Genomic DNA, 15067 nt, shown 5'->3' with positions numbered 1-15067 from the left:
AGCTATCTATCCTCAGCACCTGGGGCCAACAAACCAGTTAAGCCACTGACTGCGAGAGAGGAAGAGAAATAGAGAAGGGGAAAGGGAGGGAGGGGAAGAGCAGCAGATGGATGCTTCACTTCTCCTGTGTGCCCTGGCCAGGATTGAACCTGGGATGTCCACACGTTGGGCTGATGCTCTATCCACTGATACAACTGGCCAGGGCCAGTCTGTCTGTTGTCTTTGGTGGTATTCCATGCTTCTTTTCTCTGTTTCCTCTTTTTTTAAGATATGTGTCTTAGTTTTGGGTTATTCATGTGTGTATGGTTACCATTAGGTTTGTGAAAAAGGAAGTTCCGTATAAACCAACATCCTTTTTCTTTTGAATCCATCTAATCTCCATTATCGTTTTTTTTTTGTTGTTGTTGTTTTTTGTTTCTTTGTTTTTGTCACAGATTATCCCTGTTTATGCTGTAAGTTTGTTGGTGTTCTTACTCAAAGTTTTGTGACCTTTTGTTTTTTGTTTCAGGTAGAGCAACCCCCTTGAGTATTTTCATGCAGTGGAGGTCCTCTGGTGATAAATTCGCTCAGGGTCTGTATGTCTGGAAAAGTCTTTATTTCTCCTTTATATCTAAAGGGTAACTGCGGGATATATTATTCTTGGCTGGTAACTTTTCTCTTTTTGTAGTTTGATCATTTGGTTCCTCTCTCTTCTAGCCTGTAGAGTTTCTGCTGAGAAGTCCATTGATAACTGTTAGGCTTTCCTTTATATGTTACTTTCTTCTTTTTCCTGGCTGCCTGGATTATTCTTTGTCATTACTTTTTGATGGTTTTAATACCATGTATGTGCCTTGGAGAAGGCCTTTTTTGGATTGAGATAATTAGGTGTTTTGTTTGCTTTGTGGAATCTGAAGAGCTAGCTCTTTTCATAGCTTTGGGAAGTTCTCATCAACTGTTTGAATAGGATCTCTATTCCCTTCTCTCTCTCTTATTTTTCTGGTATACCTGTTGCTCTTTCTAATAGAGTCAGATAGTTCTTGTAGAGTTCTTTAATTTTTATTCTTTATGCTCAAGTCTTTCTTCCCTTGTCATCATTTCTAGATTTCTTTATTCAATATCACTAAACCGTTTCTCCATTAGTCAGTTCTGTTTTCTGTGCTCAGTAGTTCATTCTTGGTCTTTTTTATTGAGTTCTTCAGCTTTACTATTTTTTTGGTGTTTTAGTAAAGTTTCCATTTTTTTGGTATAGTACTTTTTTTTTTTTTTTGGAGATTTGTTTCCTGCACTCATTAAACTGCCTGACTATATTTTCTTGCATCTCATAAAGTTTTTCAGAACTGCAGTCTCAAGTTCTCTGTCATTTAAATCATGCATTTCTATGTCTTTAAGTTAGTTTTTTTGGAGATTTTTCATTTTCTTTCTGAGCTGCTTTGTTACATTGGTTATTTATGATGTTTTGAACAGATTCCTTCTCTGTCTAGGTATCTACCTATGTATGAATGGCACTTCTCTAGCAGATTAATAATACAAAGAGGTCTTTATTATTTTCTAGTATTCAGTGCTGAATCACAAATTTTTTTAGCTTTATTGCACTTCTCTGGCTTTTCAAAACTCCACAGGGTGGTGTTTCCTGGTAGGTGAGTGCCTCCCATGTGGTGTGGTCACCCTGGTCTCTGGAACCCAACACATCAGAGGAATGTGGTGGGCATTAGGTCTTAAAATCCATGAAATCCCAATGCTATCATCTGTGACCAGATGCTGCCAGCTTGATGTGTGGAGGTGGGGTGAGCTGGGAGAACCCAGCAGCCTTTGTGCTGTTTGGTTCTTCCTGCAACTCAGTGGCGACCACGGAGTCCTCCTTGCGTCCCCACCCCAGGACCTGTCACAGAGTGAATCCTTTGCTTAGGGAAAAAAAGCAATTCGATAGTACTAGTCCTTAGGTTTGCAAGTAGTATGTTCTGCAACACAAAACCAATGGTATGGGGAGGTGAGCTCTGGGAGGTTACAAGGTGGCCAGACTCCTTGGCTTTGTTTCTCTGTCTGGAATGCCAGCCACCTGACAACTGCAGCCGTGCCTGTGTGTTTGCGTAAGTACCTGGGCTCAGCTGCAGCTTGTTCTGTTGAATGCTGCAGGAATGCCCACTGAATCTCTTTGCTTCTCCTGGCTGAAGGGAGTGCTAGCCATAACCTGATTCTTTCCCTCTCCTGGCTGAGCCTTGTTGTGAGCTCCTGGCTAAAGTGCAGAATCCATGGCCGATCTCAGCTTTTCTCTTTTCTCACCTCCCTGCCTCCCAGTTGGCTTCCATTTGCCCACCTTTCAATGTTTCAGCGGGTGGATATCTCAGGAATGTTTGTGCATTGAGCACAATGCACAGGGAATCTTTTAAGCAATAGCTGTTTAAAATTGTTAAAACTTCAATGGGATCTCTCACACTGCTATTCCTCTGACATCACCTCTTATGTCACTTTAAGGAGTGCTTTATATACTCTTTGGCTTGCATTGTTTCTGACAAGAAGTTAGTGTAATTCTTTATTCCTCTTTCTGCATGCAAATGTTTCCTTTATTGTTGAGGTTTTATAGTAGGTTAGATATGATTTGTCTTAGGTGTGTATATGTGTTTTGTATATATCCTGATTTTTGTTGTTGGCTACTGAATTTCTTAGATTTGTAATTTGATCTTTTAACCATATTTAGAAAATTCTGAGCATTTTTCTTCTAATATTTCTTCTGTACCATTTACTCTCTTCCTTATGGGATTCCAGTTATACATGTAGTAGTTCATTTGATACAATAACACAATTCTTGGAGGCTCTGTTCTGTTCTTAGCATCCTCCACTCCACCATGCATATACATACTTTTTTTAAAAAAATTACTTTGTATTTCATTTTGGGTAAATTCTTGTGCCCTGTCTTGAAGTTCAGTTATACTTTTCTTGACTATTTTTTTGGACTAGTCTTTTTATTAAAAGAAGAAATACATTCTTCATTTCTGTTGTTGTGTTCTGTTCTTCTTGTGTTTTCATTTTCATTCTTGAAGTCTTTGATCTGTTTCCTAACCCTACACCAAGAGTAAAGGCCTGTTTTGTTTTGTTTTACTCATCACCTAGCCACAGTGGAGAAGATTGCTGCTGTTTTTCTATAGGGGTTAGTATTTTGGTCAGGTTTCATTCCTTTCCCACATAGTCACTCCCTTTCTCCCTGTACAGAAAAATGGCATCTTCAATCTCCCAGCCCATTTCCAATCTTTTCAGCACCCAGTAGAGATCTGAGGATAAGAGCCTGGGAGTGACTACCAACTTTATATGTTTCTACAGTTCTCAGAGATTCTATACTTTTAATAGAATCCACACTTTATAATTTACCTGCAATGTAATTGCCTAATAGAAGAAAACTTGAACACTCTTTAGAGGAAAGTAAATCATCCACAGACACTAGAAAAGTCACATCCAGCATTCAGGAAGGATGCATTTTATAATTTCTATGGAACTATTAAGCATATGAGGTTAATAGGTTTGTCAAATAAGCTAGTAGGTGAAATAAAATGAAATATTACCAAGGAATTCAAGAAAGGAAGAGTAAAGGAACAAAGAACAGATAAGAAAAATGAAAGTAATATCAAGATGATACTTAAACACATCTATATTGGTAATTATGTTAAATTTAAATAGATTAAATACTTCAGTGAAAATATAAATATTGTTAGTCTTTATAAATAAGTGAGATCCAACTCTCTTCTGTTTATAGAAAAAATACTTTAAATGTAAAAGCTCAGATAGGAGGAAAGTAAAAGATGCAGTAAGTATTATCTGCAAACACCAAAAGAAAGCTGATGTGACTATATTAACATTGTACAAAATAGACGTAAGGATAAAGAAGTATTAGAAGTGATAAAGACAGCCTGACCAGGTGGTGGCGCAGTGGATAGAGCATCGGACTGAGATGCAGAGGACCCAGGTTCGAGACCCCCGAGGCTGTCAGCTTGAGCGCGGGCTCATCTGGTTTGAGCAAAATTCTACCAGCTTGAGCCCAATGTCGCTGTCTCCAGCAAGGGGTCACTCGGTCTGCTGGAGGCCTACGGTCAAGGCACATATGAGAAAGCAATCAGTGAACAACTAAGCCAGTGTTGCAACGCACAATGAAAAACTAATGATTGATGCTTCTCATTTCTCCGTTCCTGTCTGTCTGTCCCTGTCTATCCCTCTCTCTGACTCACTCTCTGTCTTTGTAAAAAAAAAAAGAAGTGATAAAGACAGAAATTTAATAAATGGGTCAGATCATCAAGAGGGCATAAAAATCTTAAGCATGTCTTCTCATCAAATTAGAAAAATTATAAGGAAATGTCCTTAATATAGTCATATAGCTAACAGGAAATATAGATAGCATTTATAGCTAGAGATTTTAAATATACATTTAAAGTAACTGATAAAATAAATATATTAAAATATCAATAAGGGAATAGAAAATTTGAATGACAGATTCATCACCTTGGCTATTGAATTTATACGACATATCTAACAACTGAAGACTATACATTTTTTAAAGTGCATATGGAACATTTGGCAAAATATTCTTAAAATATCATTGAATTTCAAAGGATTGAAATTATACAGTGCATTTTTTGAGCACTGTGGAATTAATTACAACTCAGTAACAGAAAAATAACCAGAATGCCTCCAAATATTAGAAATTAAGCAAGACATTTCTAAATTGTCCATGAATCAGAAACACAGTCATAATAAAAATTAGAAAACATTTTTATTGAAGGACAATAAAATACTACAACAGAACCAGTGGAATGCAACTGAAGCAGTGCTTTGAGAGAACTTGATAATTTTATATGCATGTATTAGTAAAGATGAAAGGTTAAAAATCAGTAGTATAAACTCACAACTGAAAAGAGATACAGATCAGATTCAGTGAAAGTAGAAACAAATAGTAAATGTAAAAATAGAAATCAGTGAAATAGAAAAGTTTTATAGTCAGTTTGTTTAGAGGACTTTTTAAAAGTAATAAACATGTAATGAACTGATCAACAAAAATTGGGAGAAAACACAAATTACCAATACAGGGAATGTAAAGGGAGGCATCACTACAGATTCTATAGATATTTAACCATTAATAAAGGGAAATTATAAACAGCTTTATATGAGTACACTTGTATGATAACTTGAATGAAAGATCGTAATCCTTGAAAAATAATTTATTTAAACAGACGTGAAGAAATGGGACATTTAAGTTGTATGGTATCTATTAAATAATTTGAATTTATCAAAAACTTTTCCATTAAGAAAATCCCAAGTCCGAATGGCTTCACTAGTAAATCTTCCAAACATTTAAGTGTAAGATATGATATCAGTTCTACCCAGACTGTTCTGAGAATAAAAAAATTAATAAAAAAAGAAAATGGTTTCCAGTACAGTGATACCTTGAGATACAAACAGACCAACATACGAAGTTTTTAAGATATGAGCTGCGACTTGGTCTGTATTTTTGTTCGAGATCGAAGCGAAATTCCAAGGTACGAGTCATGATTCGGGAAGCTGCCGCTAGTTGGAGCATTGGCACATGGATCCAGTATCAGCAGTTTGATATATGAGTTGACTGACTTACGAGCTCGGTTACAGAATGAATTAAATTTATATCTCAAGGTACCACTGTATATTTTACGATTTTAGCATAATCCTGATAAAAACATGAAAAAGAAAAATTATAGGCTAATATTTTTCATGGACATAGATACAGAAATAATCCAGTGATTTGTAAAAATAATATATTACAGATTTGTACCAGGAATCAATATTGGTTTAATGTTTTTAAAAAAATTAATGTAATTTACTTCTTAAACAGAACACTGTAGAAAAACCATAGGATCATCTTTGTAGATACAGAGAAATCGTTTGACAAAATTAAACATATTTGTGTCAAAAATTCTCATTAAATTAGGAATAGAGGAAAATATCCTTAATATTTTATAAAGAGTTATAAAAAAAATCCATAGCTAACATCATACTTTGTGGGTGAAAGTTCTAGCCAAATATTGGAGGAAACAAGAATTCAGGATCCAGTCCAGTTTATAGGTTGAAAACGACTTCAAAGACAATTAACAGCACTAGAATCTGATACCCACAAAGGTGTAGTACTGTAGAATCGTAATTTTTTTTATAATCCCCATTTCTATAAAAGATGACCACAGTGACACTAATTTGTGTGTAAATTAAGTCTAGTTTTAATAAATTTGGCTTATTAAAGCACAGAAAGAGTAGTGACTGACAGTTTAGGATCTTTTTTTTTTTTTTTGGTATTTTTCTGAACTGAGAAGTGAGGAGGCAGATAACAGACTCCCGCATGTGCCCAACCGGGATCTACCCAGCATGCCCACCAGAAGGTGATGCTCTGCCCATCTGGGGCATTGCTACCAGAGCCATTCTAGCGCCTTAGGCGGAGGCCATGGTGCCATCCTCAGTGCCCTGACCAACCTTGCTTCAGTGGAGTCCTGGCTGCAGGAGAGGAAGAGAGAGAGAGAGAAGGAGAAAGGAGAGGTAGAAGGGTGGAGAAGCAGATGGTTGTTTCTCCTGTGTGCCCTGGCCAGGAATCGAACTTGGGACTTCCACATGCTGGGCCAACGCTCTACCTCTGAGCCAACCAGCCAGGGCCTATGTGGGCTCTTTTAAGTCTGCTTTGCTATAACTGTTCATAAAGAATCTCAGATTGGACTTTCAAAAGCTTTTTCAGGCTAGGGAGCCAAGCTAAGGACTTGTTCAATTATGTCCTGTTACAAGGTGAAAGATTCAAATACACATATTGTCATGAAAAATAGAAATATTTAATAAGAATTTCTGAATTCTGGAGGGATCAGATAGGGAGCAAAAGGTAAAATTTTCAACTTCTGTTGCAAAGGTACACTTTATAATTGCTCTAAATTATTGACTGTTTAAAACAGAAGAGAAAAAGGGGAATCTTTAAACCTGAAACCAAATCATTAAAGAACTAGCAATGTTTCAAATGAAGTCATAAAAATTACAGTCATCTTTTTAGTTTACTCAGTGTTATGTAATTTTGTTTTGTTTTAGCTTGGTTTAGCAGCTTTGTGAACCAATCAGTTTTCTATATTAAAGTTTTAATCTTATCCTCAGTTCAGTGTTACTATTTTAAAGTTATTAGAAATCTGCATTATAGAATACCTGTCAGGGTCTTTTTCATGAGTTTGAAGATGGGGCACTTTTTGGGAACACATTTGCAAAGCCTCAAACTAGATAGAATAGTAACTGTAAATAAGAAGAAAAGACTTGAATGGCCATGGTTAGTGATCTTGTGAGAGTTCACACATACAAACTCACATCTACAAATGATTCAATTGACTTAGTTATCCAATCAACCAAAGTGACAAAAGATTTCAATCAAAGGCAAGTTACATGGTTGTAAAAGAACCTTAGCTTTTTTTTTTTTTTTTCATTTTTCTGAAGCTGGAAACAGGGAGACAGTAAGACAGACTCCCGCATGTGCCCGACTGGGACCCACCCGGCACGCCCACCATGGGGCGACGCTCTGCCCACCAGGGGGCAATGCTCTGCCCATCCTGGGCGTCGCCATGTTGCGACCAGAGCCACTCTAGCGCCTGGGGCAGAGGCCAAGGAGCCATCCCCAGTGCCCGGGCCATGTTTGCTCCAATGGAGCCTTGGCTGTGGAGGGGAAGAGAGAGACAGAGAGGAAAGTGCGGCGGAGGGGTGGAGTAGCAAATGGGCGCTTCTCCTGTGTGCCTTGGCCGGGAATCGAACCTGGGTCCTCCGCACGCTAGGCTGACGCTCTACCGCTGAGCCAACTGGCCAGGGCGAACCTTAGCTTTTTAATAGAGAAGACAGTTATTTTTCTAAGTAATCAAAGACTTGGTAAAGACAGTATGAGGCACAGGAAATACTTTCATAAGACACAGGAATCTTTGTTCCCTAGATAGATTATATTAAAAGTAAAAAATAATAAAACCCTTTATAATTTCTCTTTAAGGGGAAGCCAATAATCTAAATAAATAAACAAACAGAAAATTGTTTATTTATTTATTTATTTATTTATTCATTTTAGAGAGGAGAGGGAGAGACAGAGAGAGAGAAGAGAGACAGAGAGAAGGGGGGAGGAGCTGGAAGCATCGACTCCCATATGTGCCTTGACCAGGCAAGCCCAGGGTTTCGAACTGGCAACCTCAGCATTTCTAGGTCGACGCTTTATCCACTGTGCCACCACAGGTCAGGCCAGAAAATTGTTTTTTACCAGAGAGAACACCAAATTCTAACTTGACATCAGGATACTTTTGATATTAAAACTGTCCCTTGTATTTAAATTTAAATAGATAACTTTAGTCTTAGCACGACTACATATAAAATTCTCTCTTTTTTTTTTTAAGATTTTATTTATTCATTTTTATTAGAGAGAGAGAGAGAGAGAGAGATAGATAGATAGAGAACAGGGGGAGGAGCAGGAAGCATCAACTCCCATATGTGCCTTGACCAGGCAAGCCCAGGGTTTTGAACCGGCGACCTCAGCATTCCAGGTCGACGCTTTATCCACTGCGCCACCACAGGTCAGGCTCCATATAAAATTCTCAATACAGGTATTCATTTTCTACAAAGCTCCTCAGGTTTCAATATCCATTCAGCTATTGTCATATCTGTAACAATCATTTTACTTTAGGACAAAATTTTCTTATTTTCCTTTACAAAACAAAACAAAACAAAAACATGTCTTTCCTATCTTTCCTTATCCAAAAAAACACATTCTGGGCCCTGGCCAGTTGGCTCAGTGGTAGAGCATCGGCCTGGCGTGAAGGAGTCCCAGGTTTGATTCCTGGCAAGGGCACACAGGAGAAGCGCCCATCTGCTTCTCCACCCCTCCCCATCTCCTTCCTCTCTGTCTCTCTCTTCCCCTCCTGCAGCCACAGAGTTGGCCCAGGCGCTGGGGGTGACTCTATGGCCTCTGCCTCAGGCGCTAGAATGGCTCTGGTTGCAACAGAGCAATGGCCCAGATAGGCGGAGCATCGCCCCCTGGTGGGCATGCCGGGTGGATCCCGATCGGGCGCATGCGGGAGTCTGACTGCCTCCCCGTTTCCAACTTCAGAAAAATAAACACACACAAAAAATACACGTTTTGTTTTCTTCACCTGTTTTTCATATACAGTCATTTTCTTTCACCCTTATGATTTCTGGTCATTTTAACTACATATATTAAATAGGATTCTTAATCCTTAAGAGTCCTTAATTTCTAGAGAAAAATTAGAAGTAAGCAATTGTGGATTGGAAAATTTATAAATACATTTTACAATTACTAGAAATATATTCTTCCTCATAGTAGATTTTTCAAATTAGCACAAAGTGTTTTTATTTTATAGACCCAAATATCTTTTGTGTTTCTGTAAAAAAATCTTAAAACCGTAAGTAGATAAACTTGTTTAGCATCCTTGAAATGTTTTAGATATTAAATGAATATCTATTGTTTAGTATAATTTAGTATAAACTTTTTTTTAATAAATTTTTATTTTTTATTTTTTTTATTTTTTATTTTTTTTAATAATTTTATTTTTTTAATGGGGTGACATCAATAAATCAGGATACATATATTCAAAGATAACAAGTCCAGGGTATCTTGTCGTTCAATTATGATGCATACCCGTCACCCAAAGTCAGATTGTCCTCTGTCACCTTCTATCTTGTTTTCTTTGTGCCCCTCCCCCTCCCCCTTTCCCTCCCCCATTCCCCCCTCCCCCCCCCCCAACCACCACACTCTTATCAATGTCTCTTAGTTTCACTTTTATGTCCCACCTACGTATGGAATAATGCAGTTCCTGGTTTTTTCTGATTTACTTATTTCACTTCGTATCATGTTATCAAGATCCCACCATTTTGCTGTAAATGTTCCGATGTCATCATTTCTTATGGCTGAGTAGTATTCCATAGTGTATATGTGCCACATCTTCTTTATCCAGTCATCTATTGATGGGCTTTTTGGTTGTTTCCATGTCCTGGCCACTGTGAACAATGCTGCAATAAACATGGGGCTGCATGTGTCTTTACGTATCAATGTTTCTGAGTTTTGGGGGTATATACCCAGTAGAGGGATTGCTGGGTCATAAGGTAGTTCTATTTTCAGTTTTTTGAGGAACCACCATACTTTCTTCCATAGTGGTTGTACTACTTTACATTCCCACCAACAGTGTATGAGGGTTCCTTTTTCTCCACAGCCTCTCCAACATTTGCTATTACCTGTCTTGCTAATAATAGCTAATCGAACAAGTGTGAGGTGGTATCTCATTGCTGTTTTGATTTGCATTTCTCTAATAGCTAAAGAAGATGAGCATCTTTTCATATATCTGTTGGCCATTTGTATTTCTTCCTGGGAGAAGTGTTTGTTCATATCCTCTTCCCATTTTTTTATGGGATTGTTTGTTTGTTTGTTGTTGAGTTTTATGAGTTCTTTGTATATTTTGGATATTAGGCCCTTAATAAATTTTTATGAATGTTAATGGGATGACATTAATAAATCAGGGTACATATATTCAAAGAAAACATGTCTAGGTTATCTTGTCATTAAATTATGTTGCATACCCCTCGCCCATAGTCAGATTGTCCTCCATTACCCTCTGTCTAGTTCTCTGTGCCCCTCCCCCTCCCCCTAACTCTCCTATGTCCTCCCTCCCCCCACCCCTGGTAACCACCACACTCTTGTCCATGTCTCTTAGTCTCGTTTTTATGTTCCACCAATGTATGGAATCATGTAGTTCTTGTTTTTTTCTGATTTACTTATTTCACTCCATATAATGTTATCAAGATCCCACCATTTTGCTGTAAATGATCTGATGTCATCATTTCTTATGGCTAAGTAGTATTCCATAGTGTCTATGTGCCACATCTTCTTTATCCAGTCTTCTATTGAAGGGCTTTTTGGTTGTTTCCATGTCTTGGCCACTGTGAACAGTGCTGCAATGAACATGGTGCTACATGTGTCTTTACGTATCAATGTTTCTGAGTTTTTGGGGTATATACCCAGTATAGGGATTGCTGGGTCATAAGATAGTTAGTTCTATTTTCAGTTTTTTGAGGAACCACCATACTTTCCTCCATAATGGTTGTACTACTTTACAGTCCCACCAACAGTGGATGAGAGTTCCCTTTTCTCCGCAACCTCTCCAACATTTGCTATTACCCGTCTTGTTGATAATAGCTAATCTAACAGGGGTGAGGTGGTATCTCATTGTATTTTTTTTTTTTTTTTTTTTTTTTTTTTACAGAGACAGAGATAGACAGGGGCAGACAGACAGGAACGGAGAGAGATGAGAAGCATCAATCATCAGTTTCTGGTTGCGCGATGCGACTTCTTAGTTGTTCATTGATTGCTTTCTCACATGTGCCTTGACCGTGGGCCTTCAGCAGACCGAGTAACCCCCTGTTGGAGCCAGCGACCTTGGGTCCAAGCTGGTGAGCTCTTTGCTCAAGCCAGATGAGCCCGCGCTCAAGCTGGAGACCTCGGGGTCTCGAACCTGGGTCCTTCCGCATCCCAGTCCGATGCTCTATCCACTGCGCCACCACCTGGTCAGGCTCTCATTGTAGTTTTGATTTGCATTTCTCTAATAACTAATGAAGCTGAGCATCTTTTCATATATCTGTTGGCCATTTGTATTTCTTCCTGGGAGAAGTGTCTGTTCATGTCCTCTTCCCATTTTTTTATTGGATTGTTTGTTTGTTTGTTGTTGAGTTTTATGAGTTCTTTGTAAATTTTGGATATTAAGCCCTTATCTGAGCTGTTGTTTGAAAATATCATTTCCCATTTAGTTGGCTGTCTGTTTATTTTGTTATCAGTTTTTCTTGCTGAGCAAAAACTTCTTAGTCTGATGTAGTCCCATTCATTAATTTTTGCCTTCACTTCTCTTACCTGTGGAGTCAAATTCATAAAATGCTCTTTAAAACCCATGTCCATGAGTTTAGTACCTATGTCTTCTTCTATGTACTTTATTGTTTCAGGTCTTATATTTAGGTCTTTGATCCATTTTGAATTAATTTTAGTACACGGGGACAGGCTGTAGTCGAGTTTCATTCTTTTGCATGTGGCTTTCCAGTTTTCCCAACACCATTTGTTGAAGAGGCTTTCCTTTCTCCATTGTGTGTTGTTGGCCCCTTTATCAAAGATTATTTGACCATATATATGTGGTTTTATTTCTGGGCTTTCTATTCTGTTCCATTGGTCTGAGTGTCTATTTTTCTGCCAATACCATGCTGTTTTGATTATCGAGGCCCTATAATATAGTTTAAAGTCAGGTATTGTAATGCCCCCAGCTTCATTCTTTTTCCTTAGGATTGCTTTGGCTATTCGGGGTGTTTTATAGTTCCATATAAATCTGATGATTTTTTGTTCCATTTCTTTAAAAAATGTCATAGGAATTTTGATGGGAATTGCATTAAATTTATATATTGCTTTGGGTAATATGGCATTTTAACTATATTTATTCTTCCTATCCAAGAACAAGGAATATTTTTCCATCTCATTGTGTCTTTTTCTATTTCTCTTAATAATGCCTTGTAGTTTTCGTTATATAGGTCCTTTACATTCTTTGTTATGTTTATTCCTAGGTATTTTATTTTTTTTGTTGCAATCGTGAAGGGGATTATTTTTTTGAGTTCGTTTTCTAATATTTCATTGTTGGCATATAGAAAGGCTATGGACTTTTGTATGTTAATTTTGTATCCTGCGACCTTACTGTATTGGTTTATTGTTTCTAATAATCTTTTTGTGGAGTCCTTCGGGTTTTCGATGTATAGGATCATATCATCAGCAAAAAGTGATAGCTTTACTTCTTCTTTTCCGATATGGATGCCTTTTATTTCTTTGTCTTGTCTGATTGCTCTAGCACCACGTTAAATAAGAGTGGAGAGAGTGGACAACCCTGTTGTGTTCCTGATTTAAGGTGGAAAGTCCTCAGTTTTATGTCATTTAATATGATGTTGGCTGATGGTTTATCCATATATGGCCTTTATCATGTTGAGATATTTTCCTTCTATACCCATTTTGTTGAGAGTCTTAAACGTAAAATTGTGTTGTATTTTATCAAAAGCCTTTTCTGCATCTATTGATAAGATCATGTGGTTTTTGTTCTTTGTTTTGTTGATATGGTGTATTACGTTAACCGTTTTACGTATGTTGAACCATCCTTGAGATTCTGGGATGAATCCCACTTGATCATGATGTATTATTTTTTTAATATGTTGTTGTATTCGGTTTGCTAGTATTTTGTTTAGTATTTTAGCATCTGTATTCATTAGAGATACTGGTCTGTAGTTTTCTTTTTTCGTGCCATCCTTGCCAGGTTTTGGTATGAGGGTTATGTTGGCCTCATAAAATGTGTTTGGAAGTATTGCTTCTTCTTCAATTTTTTGGAAGACTTTGAGTAGAATAGGAACCAAGTCTTCTTTGAATGTTTGATAGAATTCACTAGTATACCCGTCTGGGCCTGGACTTTTATTTTTGGGGAGGTTTTTAATAGTTTTTTTCTATTTCCTCCCTGCTGATTGGTCTGTTTAGGCTTTCGGCTTCTTCATGACTCAGTCTAGGAAGGTTGTATTGTTCTAGGAATTTATCCATTTCTTCTAGATTGTTGTATTTGGTGGCATATAGTTTTTCATAGAAATTTAGTATAAACTTTTTATGTTTTTTTAATATACTTGCTTTTTTAATTTTTTTTATTTTTTTATTTATATTTATTTTTTTATTTTTTTAATGGGGTGACATCAGTAAATCAGGATACATATATTCAAAGATAACATGTCCAGGTTATCTTGTCGTTCAATTATGTTGCATACTCATCACCCAAAGTCAGATTGTCCTCTGTCACCTTCTATCTAGTTTTCTTTGTGCCCCTCCCCCTTTCCCTCTCCCTCTTCCCCCTCCCCCCGTAACCACCACACTCTTATCAATGTCTCTTGGTCTCACTTTTATGACCCACCTACGTATAGAATAATGCAGTTCCTGGTTTTTTCTGATTTACTTATTTCACTTCGTATAATGTTATCAAGATCCCACCATTTTGCTGTAAATGATCCGATGTCATCATTTCTTATGGCTGAGTAGTATTCCATAGTGTATATGTGCCACATCTTCTTTATCCAGTCATCTATTGACGGGCTTTTTGGTTGTTTTCATGTCCTGGCCACTGTGAACAATACTGCAATGAACATGGGGCTCCATGTGTCTTTACGTATCAATGTTTCTGAGTTTTGGGGGTATATACCCAGTAGAGGGATTGCTGGGTCATAAGGTAGTTCTATTTTCAGTTTTTTGAGGAACCACCATACTTTCTTCCATAGTGGTTGTACTACTTTACATTCCCACTAACAGTGTATGAGGGTTCCTTTTTCTCCACAGCCTCTCCAACATTTGCTATTACCTGTCTTGTTAATAATAGCTAATCTAACAGGTGTGAGGTGGTATCTCATTGCAGTTTTGATTTGCATTTCTCTAATAACTAAAGAAGATGAGCATCTGTTGGCCATTTGAATATACTTGCTTTTAATAATTATTCTTGGAGTAGACATTAAAGAGCTAACCATCATCTTATTTTTCTCATTGACAAATATTTGGTTTTATTAAACCAATAAACTTAAACTGACCTTTCTTTGTCAAAGATTACTTAGATCATGTGAACTTAAAAACATTTGGGTTAATTTCTATAATTCTGAGATTATACTTGATTTATATAAACACTTAATTTTTTTAAAGACAAATAGAGCTTTTTACAAATTCATTTTGACAATATCATTTGGTGGTGGAAAAATATATAACATACAGACAGGCACACATAAACATACAGAAAGATATAAATAGAGAACTTAAAATTTTTCTTTTAAAATGTTTAGCCATGTCTCATGTATATAACTCAAAAGTAGTTGGATACGGCCTGACCTGTGGTGGCGCAGTGGATAAAGCGTCAACCTGGAAATGCTGAGGTCACCAGTTCAAAACCCTGGGCTTGCCTGGTCAAGGCACATATGGGAGTTGATGCTTCCAGCTCCTCCCCCCTTCTCTCTCTCTGTCTCTCTCTCCTCTCTCTCCCTG

At 37.3% G+C, this 15067-nt stretch overlaps 1 protein-coding gene across 6 annotated transcripts in view; it reads left to right on the top strand.

Annotated features, from left to right (window-relative positions):
* PJA2 (praja ring finger ubiquitin ligase 2) overlaps nt 1-15067 on the top strand; it is an 82496-nt gene that overhangs the window by 13099 nt on the left and 54330 nt on the right. The window contains exon 2 of one of the 6 annotated variants that reach the window (XM_066273978.1): nt 509-571. The exons of the other annotated variants lie outside the window; for them this stretch is intronic. The gene's annotated coding sequence lies outside the window, so the exon portion shown is untranslated. The remainder of the gene's footprint in view (nt 1-508; nt 572-15067) is intronic. 6 annotated transcript variants of the gene reach the window in all.

The sequence above is a fragment of the Saccopteryx bilineata genome, chromosome 4 (genome assembly GCF_036850765.1).
Source record: "Saccopteryx bilineata isolate mSacBil1 chromosome 4, mSacBil1_pri_phased_curated, whole genome shotgun sequence".
Classification (NCBI taxonomy): Eukaryota; Metazoa; Chordata; class Mammalia; order Chiroptera; family Emballonuridae; genus Saccopteryx; species Saccopteryx bilineata.
This window is presented reverse-complemented; position numbering and strand designations above follow the sequence as displayed.